This window comes from Coregonus clupeaformis, unplaced genomic scaffold (assembly GCF_020615455.1).
Source record: "Coregonus clupeaformis isolate EN_2021a unplaced genomic scaffold, ASM2061545v1 scaf1282, whole genome shotgun sequence".
NCBI lineage: Eukaryota > Metazoa > Chordata > Actinopteri > Salmoniformes > Salmonidae > Coregonus > Coregonus clupeaformis.
Window position 1 is genome coordinate 36,587 of NW_025534736.1, and position 16,692 is coordinate 53,278.

The 16,692-nt window shown below is 41.5% G+C and overlaps 1 pseudogene; it reads left to right on the forward strand.

Moving 5' to 3' along the window:
- Positions 1–1,819: 1,819 nt before the first annotated feature.
- Positions 1,820–4,515, forward strand: LOC121553969 (annotated as a pseudogene).
- Positions 4,516–16,692: the final 12,177 nt, after the last annotated feature.

Consider the following 16,692-nt stretch of genomic DNA (forward strand, 5'->3'; position numbering starts at 1 on the left):
GTATTTAAAGGGATGGCTTAAGACAAATGTACTGAAAATGTACTGGCCACTTGCTGGCCAACCCTCTGTTGGCCAGCAAGTGGGGGTGATCAATTAACTAAAGACAGTAGGTTAGTTAAGACAGAAACAATAGGAGGGAGGTCGGTTGGGGATTATGGGTGGTCGTATACTGCAACCATCTAGCAATGTAAAGGTTGTGTGATCAAGGAGCGTCGAGAACAATTGTAGCGTTTTAGATAACCCTTCCCCTAACCCTTATTCTAACCTAACCCAATTCACATAACCTTGTACATTGATTATCTTAGTAATCCTAATCACCACTGTAAGTTATCCCCATAATTCTCCTTTGTTGTTATGACGCAACAAGCAAACTGGTCTCAGGAAAGACGAATAATACTGGGTGGCGCAGCGGTCAAAAGCACTGCACCGCAGTGCTGAGGCACCATTTACAGCCTGGGGTTCGATCCCAGGCTGTGTCACAACCGGCCGTGACCGGGAGCCCCATAGGACAGCGCAAAATTGGCCCAGCGGCGTCCGGGAGGGTTTGGCCGGTGGGGCTTTCCATGGATCAACGTGCTCTAGCGACTCCTGAAACAATGAAACAATGTGGTCAATGCAACTAAATCAGAAAATAGAGCACTCGATGGACTTAATCAACAGGCCTTCGCTTGATGGCTAATGCTAGCCAGCCCACATGCTATGTATCAAAGCTTTGCAATTATCTATTTAGCAAGCACAATGTAAGTTACTTAGTTTAGTAAACTAGCTAGTGGGTTTACGAAGTCAAATCGCACAGATTTAACGGAATACTTTTTACACAGCAAGGAATTAAAACGTATAATGTGCTGATAATGTATAACTCCCCAGATCAGTGCACTCAATAAACATATGACCACCACGCTGCAGCAGGAGATGATGGTTATGTTAACAACATGGCACCAACTAGATGCTGTTGCACCCTTGGTATAACGTTAAAACCAAGCCGTCGCCGTACTGTACATGCTGTCAAAACATGCACTTGTCAAGCAGCGGTTTAAAATAACTTAGACTAACGTTAGCTAAACTGAATTGCACGATATCTCCATAGAACTCACTAATAACTAAAACTCAATCAACATACGAACGTGAACTGTCCAATGCTAATATTTGCTCAGCTGTTTGCTAATCTTCCTATTCGGCTTGATGTTGCCAATACCGGAGCTAACAAACGGGACTATTTAGTTACAGCCACACACTAAAACCTGTTTGAACATACAGTAGTTGTCAAAACAGTTAGTTAGTTAGCCCCTTACTCCAAAACTCTCCGCCAGACGTTTGTTCTTCTTACTACGAAAATCCTTAATGATATTTGAAATTCCCTCGCTTGAATCGAGCAGCCATCTTTTTCAATACATTTTGAGACGCACCACAGCGCAGAACGTTGTTGACGCACATGACGTCGGACGTCGTCGGGCTGTACAATTAAAATTTAAGAGTACAGTTACAGTATACAGATAAAATAGATGAGTTCAGGAAAGGGAAATGCTACATGCACGTTAGCGTAACCCAATACTTTAGAGTCAGGACAACGACTTTCCACGTAATAAGTTTACATCACTCCGTTTTGAAAATTCAGTTTTATTTGTTATTTCATTTTTAACCTTTTTTTTTTCCACCAGAAGGAGATGTCTACGTGTCCAACACATTTAATTTCACCCATAAACGTGGCCTAGCTTCTGATTCTGGCAAGCAGCCAAGATTAAACAGCGACACCCAATCAGAATTCAGACTCTGCCTGCTCCTGAGTAGAATAATGTTTGCCTAGCAACACTCATTGGCTTGAAATGACTAGTTGCTGGGAAAATGAAACTTAACAGAATGTAAGGTGCAGCACATTGGGCGCTGCTTCAGCTCTCTCAGTGACAACATGGAACAACAATTAACAGATCTGTGCAACCACACTAAAAGTGAGTATTAAACTTAACTACCTTACTAATTAAATTTTGTACAACAATCTACTCTACAGTATTTGAATAATTGTAGACCAATATAAAGTAGACATTTTATTGATACTAGGTCTGTTAACATTTATGCATAAATAATCATATGATTACATCACTTATCATCAAAAATGTAATTAAGCATTTAGCAAATGGGACAATATGTAGCTGTTAACAATGGCCCACATTATGCTGTACAGTATGTTTGTATTTATACACGTTTTAATATTGTAGAACAGTGAAAGGAGAAACATGGTTAGACTTTAGTGTAGTATACTGTATCTTGTTCAAGGGGGCCGATCTTGGGTCAACAACCATCTTATAGAAGGTTGTTGCTGTGAGGGACACACCTGCAAGTTTCTGTCAGATTGCTAAAACACATGATGTGGTTAGCTGATATGTAAAATACCTATCCAGGCGTTGTAAGATCTGGCGTCAGCAACGTCTGAGCAGAGTAACGCACCCTTTGTGTTCCGACACATTAAGCGCTGGTTTCAGTTCTACTGATTCCACTTAATTATAGTTTGAACTTTTCCTGTCTGTTTACACAGTAGCTGTGATGTTAATGGGAACACAACCTCTAACTGGTTTATCTGGTCTTGACACGTAGCAGCCAGGCAACGGTAGAATAATAACCATGTTTACATCGTCATTTGATATGCATATGAGTACATTATGTCCACCTGATGTAGGCTACGTTGTTAGGGAATGTACTTTGTTTATCGACAGTTATACCATATATCATTACTCTTTTTATAGTTTATAGTTTTATTGTTTTATTGCTTGAAAGTCAAATAGCTGAGAAAAATATATAATTTAGTTCATCCTCATCTGTAAACGTTGGAACCCTGCCAAACACTCTCGGATGAGTCACTGAAGAAATGTGGACTTTGTATTTTGTAACGAGGTCATCATCTGTTTCCATGCTTTTGATTGGCTGCAGTAGTAGTAATGGCTCAAGGAAGAGGAAGGATTCTGAAGATTCTGTTCCTGTTGATACTCTGTCTGCAAGACTTCACTGGTCAATGCCAAGGTACACACACACACACACACACACACACACACACACACACACACACACACACACACACACACACACACACACACACACACACACTACACACTCACACTCACACACACACACACTACACACTTGTTTGTTTGTATCCCATTAGCTTTTGCAGAGGCAGCAGATATTCTTCCTGGGGTCAACAAAAAACATGACAAATAACACAACAGGACAGTCACACTAATAAATACATAAATATATATAATAATAATGATAATAATAATACAAGAAAAGAAAAAAATATGAGTGTGTTTGTGTTTGTGTCCCTTCACAGTTCCCGCCATTCCATGACAAGTTGTTTAATCTTTTTTTTATGGACTTGGGGACTGTGAAGAGACCCCTGGTGGCATGTACTGTGGGATATATATGGGTGTATGAGCTGAATGTTATTTGATTATTTGACTTGAAGAAAAGCAGTTAATGTCTTGTCAACCCTCAACCAGGAAAGACACAGACACACATACAGACACACACACACACACACACACATACATATGTGCATGGAAATACACAGAGTTTTCAGTAGCCTTTTATCAAGACACCCACTATCAAATCAAGAATTTCTTGTCTGTTTCCACAGTTTCAGGCCAGCCCTCTGACCTGAGGATAGTTCTGCTGGGAAAGACTGGAGCAGGGAAGAGTGCAACAGGAAACACCATCCTGGGGAGAGTATTGTTTAACGTGGAGGCTTCTCCAGTGTCTGTGACTGCACAGAGTGAAAAACAGAGTGGAATGGTGGATGGGAGGAAGATTGATGTCATCGACACCCCGGGACTCTATGACACAACAATGTCTAAAGCAGAGATGAAAGGTGAAATAGAAAAGGCCATCTATATGTCAGTCCCAGGACCTCATGCCTTCCTGCTGGTGATCTGACTGGGGAGGTTCACAGAGGAGGAGAGGAACACTGTGAAGTGGATCCAGGAGAACTTTGGAGAAGAAGCTTCAATGTACACCATCTTGCTGTTCACACATGGAGATCAACTGAAGGGCAAATCAGTGGAGGAGTTTTTGGCTGAGAGCAAAGAGCTACAGAAACTCATCAATATCTGTGGGGGCAGATATCACTCCCTAAACAATGACAAGAGAAGAGACAACACTCAGGTCCCAGAGCTGCTGAAGAAGATAGAGGAGATGGTGAAGAGGAATGGAGGACAACACTACACCAATGAGATGTACCAGGAGGCCCAGAGGAAGATCAACGAGGAAAAGGAGAGGAAGAGACAGGAAGAGGAGGAGATAAAGAGAGAGAGGAGACAGGAAGAGGAAGAAAGCAGAAGAAGAGAAGAGAAATTGACTGAATGCAAGTGGTCAGCGTTTGCCAGTACGGCTGCATTGGGGTTGGGAGCCGTGTACGGCTCTCCGTTGTCGTTAGCAGCAGGGGCTGCAGCAGCCGCTTGGAAAGGTTATGGATGCATGGGCACCTATTTCAAATCAGGTTCCTCCTCAAAAGAGAAGAAGGAATAAGATTTCCACATCCACCATCTCAGATTGTTTAGAAATGAAGATTAATTATTTTGTTATATAATATAAATATAATTTGATCTCTGAGAAATTTTGCTAATTTATTGCGCCCAAATTGTCCCTTTTAATTAATAGGATTCATATACTATTCAATAAATATAGTACCCAACATCTGATCTGGATCAAATTTTTTCCCAACAATGATTAAGAATAAATAATGGTCAAAAGCCTCAGATCAGATGTTGGATATTATGCCTTGCTATGTGGAGGGCGGTCATTTGCATCCCCCCAATGGTCCAAATGTGGAAGCCGTACCCTTGCCGATATAGTATCTGAAGATTATGCCTTTGTTAAATGTTTTTCATGAAGAAATAGAATGTTGTTTATGGTAGTATCAAGAGGGAATGTTTTAGGTGTAATACCACATACCACAGACAGGAGGTGGGTTGTAGACAGGGGAGACTGGTGATTGGCCAGAAGAGGGGGCATCAGTGTTTATAAATAGGGGTTAAACGATGAGACGGCAGAACGGCCATAGCAATCTTGAGGAGGCGTTCTCCGGACAACGCGTGTCTGTAATTTATGCTGTAACCTCGTGGTATGAATAAAAGCCTCTAACACGATGCAGCATAGATCGGACTCTTTTGTTGACAGCGATAATTGCCACCATTCATCATATACGACACCGATGTGGTCAGTAATGGTTTGAGGACATTCAGAGATTTTAAAGATACATACACATTACCAGGCAAACCTTTTTTTTATATTTACAATTTAGGTTAGCTATGTTGGCCTATGAAGTCCCTTGGGAAACCCAACTACCGAACTATCCAATGATGAAAGGACTGATCTCTATAATATACATGCTATACATGCTAACTTCTGGAAAGTGGTAAAACATTTTAAACAACTCCACCCCCTTGTTGTCCCAGCAGGTTTTGACAGCCTCTGGTCCCATACTAGAGAACAATTTAATTTGTGGTACTTTTAATAACCATTTTGCTTCAGCTGGCCAATTATTTGAAAGGATAATCTCTGTAAATGCATATCATTCTACTGGAGAGAGTCCTCTAGTCACCTCACCTTGTAGATAATGATCCACTAACAGACTCACATTCTTTATTTTCATTCCAACCATTTGATGTCTATGATGTACTAAGTACTTTGCTAAAGATTGTAAAAAAGTCAAACAAATCCATAGAGGGTGATTCACATAATCCCTTCTTACTTTCACTTATCACAGAACCATTGATATAGTTTAACTTTACAATTGTTTATCCCGAAGGTCTGGAAAGTGACACATAAAGGAGGAGATCCTTCTGACTTAGATAACTACCGTCCAATTTGCAAATGATCTTGCCTTTCCAAAGTTTAGAATCCCTGGCCAACTGTCAGCTAAGAACTTTTTTAACTTCTCACTCTATTCTTAATGTGCACCGATCCGGTTTTAGACCTGGACATAACAAAGTTTCAGCTGCTACGCTTGTTTTAGATGTGTTCAATTGCTTAGATCAGATAAATTATTGTGCTGCATTTCCAAGGCCTTGGACACTATTGACCATCACACTCATTCAAAGGTTGACTGAAATAGGCCTGAATAAGGCTTCTTGAACGTGGTTTGAGAATTATCTGTCAGACAGGACTCAATGTGTTATTTCTGATGGTGTCAAGTCTAGTTTCTTGGTACTGGGACCTGTTCTCTTTACTATTAATATATATAATATTGGTCTATCTGTTAAAACTTGTAATAGTCATCTGTATGCAGACATCACTGTTATGTATGTCATTGCTCCTACTGTTGACCAGGCGTTGTTAGAGTTGCAATCTGACCTTGTTACCTTACAGAAAGCCCTGGTTGGTTTAAAACTTTGACTTAATGTGGGCAAGAATAAATACATGTTGTTCTCTAATTCTCTCAAAAATGTTTCAGATGAACTACATATTTATTCATTGGATGGTTCTCCCATCGATCAGGTTCCCGCCTATAAATAGCTGGGCATTTGAATTGGCAAAGACTTCATGTTTAAAAAACATATGAATGAGTTCCTTAAAAAGCTAAGATTTAAAGTGGGCTTCCTTTTTTAAGAATAGATCTTGCCTCTCCCTAAATAGCAGGAAGCAGATTGTACAGTCAACTTTCCTGACAGTTCTTGACTATGGTGACACCATTTACCAGATTGCAGCAGCTACTACTCTTAAACCTTTGGATGCTGTCTACCATAGCGCCCTTCGCTTTATCACAGGTGACAGTTTTAATACTCACCACTGCATCCTGTATTAAAAGGTCGGCTGGTCCACATTGAAGTTCCATAGATCACTTCATTACTCCCTTTTTGTTTACAAACCTCTACTACACAAGCTTCCAACTTACCTAACTTCGTTGCTAACGTATGAAAGAATGAGCTATCAAAGCCGCTCGTAAGATTAGTTAGCTCCTGAGGTTCCTCTGGTCTCGACCAATTTAGGTAAATCCTACTTTAGTGTTAGTGCCCCCCATTGTTGGAATAACCAAAACAATTCCTTGCATCTTGATTCCCTGGTGCCTCTAGGGCAGGTTAGGACTCTGGTGTTGAATGAATTAATTGAGGATTGCAGTTGTTTTTTTAGTTAAGTTTTTTTTTACTCCCTTTTACTCCCTTTTTCTCCCCAATTTCAATCTTGTCTCATCGCTGCAACTCCCCAACGGGCTCGTGAGGCGAAGGTCGAGTCATGCGTCCTCTGAAACATGACCCGCCAAACCGCGCTTCTTAACACCCACCGCATAACCCGGAAGCCAGCCGCACCAACGTGTCGGAGGAAACACCGTTCAACTGATGACCAAGGTCAGCTTGCAGGCGCCCGTCCCGCCACAAGGAGTCGATAGAGCATGATGAGCCAAGTAAACCCTCCCCTAACCCGGACGACGCTGGGCCAATTGTGCGCCGCCCTATGGGACTCCCGATCACGGCCGGTTGTGATACAGCCCGGGATTGAATCCGGGTCTGTAGTGACGCCTCAAGCACTGCGATAAAATGCCTTAGACCGCTGCGCCACTCGGGAGGCGGATTGCAGTTGTTTTGATTGATTGTAGTTTTATTTGTTGAAGTTGTTGAGGTTGCTTTTATTCTTCTTGTAATATTCGTTTTCCTTCCTGTTTGGGAGATCATTTTGTATTCAAGGCACCATCAGGAATGAGACCCTGGTCTCAATTTGGCTACCCTGAATAAATAAAAGTTAATAAATAAATAAATAAAATATAAACTACTATTGGAAAGCTCATATTCTGAGCTAGCCATAAACAAAAGTATGGTCCACAGATCTAATTGAATCTGAACAACCCTTTAACTGGAACAGAATATGGAAAAATATGGCCTCCCGTGATCCGAACCATCATATACATTTTAAGTTTTGTTCACCTCACTCTCTCCCAATTCACCAGTGGATACAGTAACCATTATAAGTTTTGTTCACCTCACTCTCTCCCAATTCACCAGTGGATACAGTAACCATTAGAAGTTTTGTTCACCTCACTCTCTCCCAATTCACCAGTGGATACAGTAACCATTATAAGTTTTGTTCACCTCACTCTCTCCCAATTCACCAGTGGATACAGTAACCATTAGAAGTTTTGTTCATCTCACTCTCTCCCAATTCACCAGTGGATACAGTAACCATTAGAAGTTTTGTTCACCTCACTCTCTCCCAATTCACCAGTGGATACAGTAACCATTAGAAGTTTTGTTCACCTCACTCTCTCCCAATTCACCAGTGGATACAGTAACCATTTTAAGTTTTGTTCACCTCACTCTCTCCCAATTCACCAGTGGATACAGTAACCATTTAAAGTTTTGTTCACCTCACTCTCTCCCAATTCACCAGTGGATACAGTAACCATTAGAAGTTTTGTTCACCTCACTCTCTCCCAATTCACCAGTGGATACAGTAACCATTAGAAGTTTTGTTCACCTCACTCTCTCCCAATTCACCAGTGGATACAGTAACCATTTTAAGTTTTGTTCACCTCACTCTCTCCCAATTCACCAGTGGATACAGTAACCATTTTAAGTTTTGTTCACCTCACTCTCTCCCAATTCACCAGTGGATACAGTAACCATTAGAAGTTTTGTTCACCTCACTCTCTCCCAATTCACCAGTGGATACAGTAACCATTAGAAGTTATAACATTGGAATTATCGACAGCGAGAATCAATGGTGCTTGTCAAGGAACAATTGAGGCCTGGACAAATATACACTGAGTGTACCAAACATTAGGAACACCTTCCTAATATTGAGTTAGACCCCCTTCAGCCCTCAGAACAACCTCTATTCGTTGGGGCATGGTCTACAAGGTGTCGAAAGCATTCCACAGGGATGCTGGCCCATGTTGACTCCAATGCTTCCCACAGTCGTGTCAAGTTGGTTGGAAGTCCTTTGGGTGGTGGACCATTCTTGATACACACGGGAAACTGTTGAGCGTGAAAAGCCCAGCAGCATTGCAGTTCTTAACGCACTCAAACCGGTGCGCCTGGCACCTACCCCGTTCAAAGGCACTGAAATATTTTGTCTTGCCCATTCACCCTCTGAATGGCACACATACACAATTCATGTCTCAATTGTCTCAAGGCTTAAAAATCCTTTAACTGTCTCCTCCACTTCATCTACACGGATTGAAGTGGATTTAAAAGGTGACATCAATAAGGGATCACAGTGTTCAGCTGGATTCACCTGGTCAGTCTATGTAATGTTTTGTACACTCAGTGTACTTGACTCTGTAAAGAATAATCTCAGCTAAAGCCCAACACATACATACAAACAATATACAGCACCAGTCAAAAGTTTGGACACACCTACTCATTCCAGGGTTGTTCTTTATTTTTACTATTTTCTACATTGTAGAATAATAGTGAAGACATCAAAACTATTAAATAACACATATGCAATCATGTAGTAACCAAAAAAGTGTTAAACAAATCAACCATATATTTTATATTTGAGATTCTTCAAAGGAGCCACCCTTTACCTTGATGACAGCTTTGCACACTCTTGGCATTCTCTCAACTAGCGTCATGAGGTTGTCACCTGGAATTAACAGGTGTGCCTTGTTAAAAGTTAATTTGTGGAATTTCTTTCCTTCTTAATGTGTTTGAGCCAATCAGTTGTGTTGCGACAAGGTAGGGGTGGTATACAGAAGATAGCCCTATTTGGTAAAATACCAAGTCCCTAATATGGCAAGAACAGCTCAAATAAGCAAAGAGAAACGAAAGTCCATCATTACTTTAAGACAGGTCAGTCAATCCGCAAAATTTCAAGAACTTTGAATGTTTCTTCAAGTGCAGTCACTAAAACCATCAAGCGCTATGATTAAACTGGCTCTCATGAGGACCACAACAGGAAAGGAAGACCCAGAGTTACCTCTGCCCAGAGGATAAGTTCATTAGAGTTAACTGCACCTCAGATTGCAGCCCAAATAAATGCTCAAATAAATGTTTCAAAGAGTTCAAGTAACAGACACATCTCAACATCAACTGTTCAGAGGAGACTGCGTGAATCAAGCCTTCATGGAAGATGGACAGGGACTCTGCTGTCCTAGCATTCAAAAATGAATTTATTCAACTCTTTTATTCAACTCTAATTTATTCTCCCATGGTGATTTCATCAGACACAAAAAATACAACGTTTCGATCAGAGTTTGATCTTGGTCTGGTCATTTTTAAAACATTTATTTTTTATTTTTTATTTGATATGTTCTTCTGTCCTGCACATGATACGTTGGATGTGCATATTTTTCTATTAAATGATTAACAACATTATCCTAATCTGACTTTGGTGCAGATCATATTGTCCTTTACATTACCGTCTCTGGTAAACACACACTATATCATTTGTATTTGTCACATGCACAGGATACAGAAGGTGTAAATGATACAGTGAAATGGTTACTTGCATATTTGCATAGTAGCAATATCAAAAATAGAAAGTGCCCAGAGAAAAATATTGTATAAATATTTTATAATTATTAGATGATTCTCACTTGTCTAAATTGATGGGTCATGTGAAAGAAATGCTATAACCACCCCTCAGCCATATCTAGCTAAGTGGATGGGTCACTATTGTCTAGAGATGTACACATGTTCATGAAATACAATGGATGGCCGTAATCAGCCCCAGACACACCTGGCTAACTTGATGGTAATCCTCTGGCGAAGTGGAGTCTGCAGGTAGCTCAAGCTAATCAACTAGGTTCAATGTTAGCTAGCTAGCTAACATTAGGCTATAGCTAGCAATCCAAATGGATTTCTGAGATACGAATAATATTACTACACAGATCATACAAGTAACGTTAGCTAGCGAGCCAGCAAGCTAACGTTCGCTAGCTACCTAACAGTACGCTTTAACTTGCATTGAAAATGACTTTCTGACAAAATTAGAAACGTATAATATCTGAAAATGTAGCTAGACTCTTGCCCATATACATGGATGAACGCTTCACAGCACACTGCTACCCCTTTAACTCTGTTTTTTTTTGTAGTTACAGCTTGTTTGGCTCGCGTTATGTCAAGTCACTCCAGTTCACACTGACCGTAGTAGTAGTCCATCACAACGTTTTCCCACTGATCTTTGTCTATAGCGCCTGCTAAATTCAATGCAGCAATGTTGTTGAGAGCAGTCCATTGCTAACGTTATATCATTCAAAAAAGCTGAGATATTTTCCCAAAATGTCATTTAAGGTGCTCCAAAGCTTTTTACTATCACTCTTTATATCATTTATCTTTGTTTCATTGTGTAGTTTCTTCTTCTTTTTATTCAGTTTAGTCACATGATTTCTCAATTTGCTGTACAGTTGCCAATTGGTTGTGCAGCCAGACTTATTTGCCATTCCTTTTGCCTCATCCCTCTCAACCATACCATTTTTCAATTCCTCATCAATCCACGGGGATTTAACCGTTTTCACAGTCATTTTCTAAATGGGTGCATGCTTATTAGTAACTGCAACAAGCAGTTTAATAAATGTGTCAAGTGCAGCATCTGTTTGCTCCTCATTAAACACCACAGACCAACAAATATTATTTACATCAATAACATAGGAATCACTACAAAACTTATTGTATGACCTCTTACACACTATATTAGGCCCAGCCTTTGGAACTTTGGTTTTCCTAGACATGGCTACTATATTGTGATCACCACATCCAATGGATTTGGATACTGCTTTCAAGCACATTTTTGCAACATTAGTAAAGATGTGTTCAATACATGTAGATTATTTCATTCCTGTGCTGTTTGTAACTACCCTGGCAGGTTGACTGATAACCTGAACCAGGTTGCAGGCACTGGTGACAGTGAAGCTTTTTCTTGAGTGGGCAGCTTGATGAAAGCCGGTCAATATTTAAATCACCCAGAAAATATACCTCTCTGTTGATATCACATACATTATCAAGCATTTCACACGTTATCCAGATACTGACTGTCAGCACTTGGTGGTCTATAGCAGCTTCCCACAATAATGGGCTTTAGGTGAGGCAGATGAACCTGTAGCCATATTACTTCAACAGTATGTAACATGAGATCCTCTCTAATCTTTACAGGAATTAGGCTCTGAATATAAACAGCAACACCTCCACCACTGGCAATTCTGTCTTTTCTCTAAATGTTATAACCTTGTATTGCTACCACTGTATCATCAAAGGTATTGTCTAAGTGAGTTTCAGAGATAGAATATGAATGTCATCTGTTACTAGCAAGTTATTAATTTCATGAACCTTGTTTCTTAAGCTACATATGGTAACGTGGGCTATTTTGAGCACTTTTCTGGGATGCTTGCTTGTTTTCATTGCTTTACTGGGAAGCTTAGCAGAAGTAGATATTCTCATGTTATCTATGTTCGTGCAGGGTGAGCTGAACACAGTGGACTTCCTACTAGGGCACTCCGCCTATGTGCTAACAGCGTAAATCTGGTTCACAGGCACGTGATTGCTGTATACAATAGCTGTAGGATCAGCAGAGGCATTCAGGTTAGTTACTTACATTGTGTCTTCCAATGCCCCTGGTATAATGTACATTTGCTAAAGCATTATGATGACTAAGCGACATAATGGTAGGGATTAACTGAGCTGGGCTTGGTTTATTGATAAGTTATTGTCTCAACGCAGACATGTAATGCTGTTAAAGGATCCAGGAACCAAATGATTCAGGCGGATTCCATCCTCCTTATAAAACGTGTTCTGTTTACAAAAGGTATAGAAATTGTCAACAAAAGTTACACCATTGAGCTGCAATAATCACGTAGCCAGTTGTGAAAAGAAATAATCCTGCTAAAGCGTTCAATGCCACGATTCAGCGAGGGCACAGGGCCAGATATGATGGGTATTTTATTAGTGTCTAGCAGAGAGTCAATCAGCTCTTTGAAATCCAGTTTCAACTGTTCAGAGCTGCCCTTCATAATGTAATTAAAACCCACATGGACTATGATAGAATCGGTGTCCATATCCTGGTGTAGTATATTCGGGAGCAGCTTAGTAATATAATTTACTCAAGCTCTGGGATAGGACATTGTTTTTGCACCAGGAACAGTCACATTTTTTACCATGGAGCTGCCCAAAATCATGGCTGGCGAGAAGGACGAGGAAATCCGCCCACTCCCACGCTTCACAGGATTCGGAGAACCCTTTAAGGACGGACGAGAGGCAGGATAACTTGAGACGTAGCTCCCGGCGCCTGGTGCCTCCGACAGATGGAGAAGCCCTGCTCGATCCAGAGCAGGGACGGAAGGTTGCCGACGTCGACTTCGAAATCGTAGGGGAAGGAGTAGTAGGCACATTCTCTACCCTTCTCCCCTACAGTAAGAGGTCCCATTCTCTACCCTTCTCTCCTACAGTAAGAGGTCCCATTCTCTACCCTTCTCTCCTACAGTAAGAGGTCCCATTCTCTACCCTTCTCTCCTACAGTAAGAGGTCCCATTCTCTCCCCTTCTCCCCTACAGTAAGAGGTCCCATTCTCTACCCTTCTCTCCTACAGTAAGAGGTCCCATTCTCTACCCTTCTCCCCTACAGTAAGAGGTCCCATTCTCTACCCTTCTCCCCTACAGTAAGAGGTCCCATTCTCTACCCTTCTCTCCTACAGTAAGAGGTCCCATTCTCTACCCTTCTCCCCTACAGTAAGAGGTCCCATTCTCTACCCTTCTCTCCTACAGTAAGTGTGTACTATTCTCTCCCCCTAGTGGATGTAGAAATAAATGCATAATTGTAAGAAGTATGGTGTAAACTCACTGGTTAAGTCCTCATCTGCTAATCCCATGTATTTCAATCTGTGAGGGGGAGTGAACTACTACACAGTTCTAAGATAATAGTTATTAACAGAGGTGTAGTTCAGGGTAATGTCAACACAGCCCCTCCATTTTGGGAGATTATCTGTCTGACCATGTTGGTTGTTTATCACCTGCTCTGTCTGTCCTGCAGTGGCGGCTCCTGAAAAAATTCTCAGGGGGGGCAATTTTTCTGATGATTTAGGTGACCTACACACATTTTAAAAAAGATATGTCCAGCAACAACATGAAGACAGGGGCAGCATATAAGTCAATACCAGAAGCATTTATTGACTGATCTGGGGAGATGGATTCCAGTTTCTGTGACAGATTATAAATAATCTCTGATGCCTTTGTTATATTAGCTTTTGGTTGAATGTACACAACGGTAACAAACAATTGGGGGAACTCACGGGGCAGATAGTAAGGTCGCAGTGACACAGAAAGCAGTTCAATGTCGGGGGTACAGAGTCGCTCTCTTACCAGGATCGATTTACACCACTGGTCCCTGACAAGCAGGCAGACGCCCCCGCCGTGAAGTTTCCCTGTGACTGTCAGATCGCGGTCCGCTCTGACCAGGGTGAAGCCGGCCGGCTCCACTTCTCTGTCCGGGACTCTGTCATCCAGCCAAGTCTCAGTAAATGCCAGCAAACAGGCCTCCCGATATTCGTGTTGGAAGCGCAGATTCGCTGACAACTCATCCGCTTTCCCCCTCAGTGACTGGGCATTAATCAGCAAGGTGGTGGGTAAGGGAAGTTTGTTCTTAATTTTTTTAAAGTCGTTGTCTGATTCCCCCGCGTTTTCCACGTTTGCATTTGGGTTTGTAATCCACTCGCAGACAATCAGGTATTAGATGGGCCATTGGGATATCCATCGCGTTCGTATTTGAGTTGCATTGTAGTAAAAACTCCCTGCTGTATTGGATTCCGCTGCCAGCAGTGTTTTCATTATTTAGTCCGTTCGTAGCTCGTATGTACACGATCAACAAGATCAGTCCAAAACCCACCACTGGAAATCCATGGTTGGCAGAATGTTTGTAAACTAAGTGTACAAATTAAAAACATAAGATAACGTCACACACACTGCAGGTCGCAACAGAGACGCTGCTACCCGCTCTTTTCTTAGTTACGTTCATTGTTACGTTACGTATGACGAAAGCGCGTAAGTGCAAGCCCTCAGAAACCCATAGAGATTGTATTGAAAGCTCTGATATTTGAAAAAAATAGATTTTACATGGGAGTCTATGACAGACTTCTGGGAGATTTTCAACCTGACTGAAATCGCCCCAAAAGGGGGGGCATTTGAAGCACGACTTTAGCCTGATTGGACATTTAGTGGTACTGTGGCAGATCAGGCGTCTAGATTACAACACTGATAACTACTGTTGCCGTGATATAATTGATTAGAAAAAAAATCCCTTCCTTTTCCCGTTTGGCAGTGCGTCGCCCATATCGCCCTATTGAACACACCGCCCCTGCTGTCCTGTCAGGTCATATTAACACCGGTCAAACCATTACATTTTACATTACATTTTAGTCATTTAGCAGACGCTCTTATCCAGAGCGACTTACAGTTTTTCATACTGGCCCCCCGTAGGAAACGAACCCACATCCCTGCCGGCCAAACCCTCCCCTTCCTTGGACGACGCTGGACCAATTGTGGGCCGTCCATGGGTCTCCCGGTCGCGGCCGGCTGCGACAGAGCCTGGACTCGAACCAGGATCTCTAGTGGCACAGCTAGCACTGCGATGCAGTGCCTTAGACCACTGCGCCTGTCCTGTCAGGTCATATTAACACTGGTCAAACCCTTTCTCTGTCTGTCCTGTCTGGTCATATTAACACTGGTCAAACCTTTTGTCTGTCTGTCCTGTCAGGTTATATTAACACTGGTCAAACCCTTTCTCTGTCTGTCCCGTCTGGTCATATTAACACTGGTCAAACCATTTGTCTGTCTGTCCTGTCAGGTCATATTAACACTGGTCAAACCCTTTCTCTGTCTGTCCTGTCAGGTCATATTAACACTGGTTAAATGCTTTCTCTGTCCTGTCAGGTCAAATTAACACTGGTTAAATGCTTTCTCTGTCTGTCCTGTCAGGTCATATTAACACTGGTCAAACCCTTTCAAAGAGATGGGCCAAAATAATGTTTCAGTATGTCAAGCAAGCATCATGTGATAGTGACAATCAGTGATTGGTCATGTGATAGTAACAATCAGTGATTGGTCATGTGATAGTAACAATCAGTGGTCATGTGATAGTAACAATCAGTGGTCATGTGATAGTAACAATCAGTGGTCATGTGATAGTAACAATCAGTGATTGGTCATGTGATAGTAACAATCAGTGATTGGTCATTTGATAGTAACAATCAGGGGTCATGTGATAGTAACAATCAGTGGTCATGTGATAGGAACAATCAGTGGTCATGTGATAGTAACAATCAGTGGTCATGTGATAGTAACAATCAGTGGTCATATGATAGTAACGACCAGTGGTCATGTGATAGTAACAATCAGTGGTCATGTGATAGGAACAATCAGTGGTCATGTGATAGGAACAATCAGTGGTCATGTGATAGGAACAATCAGTGGTCATGTGATAGGAACAATCAGTGGTCATGTGATAGTAACAATCAGTGGTCATGTGATAGTAACAATCAGTGGTCATGTGATAGTAACAATCAGTGGTCATGTGATAGGAACAATCAGTGGTCATGTGATAGGAACAATCAGTGGTCATGTGATAGGAACAATCAGTGGTCATGTGATAGTAACAATCAGTGGTCATGTGATAGTAACAATCAGTGGTCATGTGATAGTAACAATCAGTGGTCATGTGATAGTAACAATCAGTGGTCATGTGATAGATCAGTTGATGTGTATTTTTATCTTAATCTCTTTTT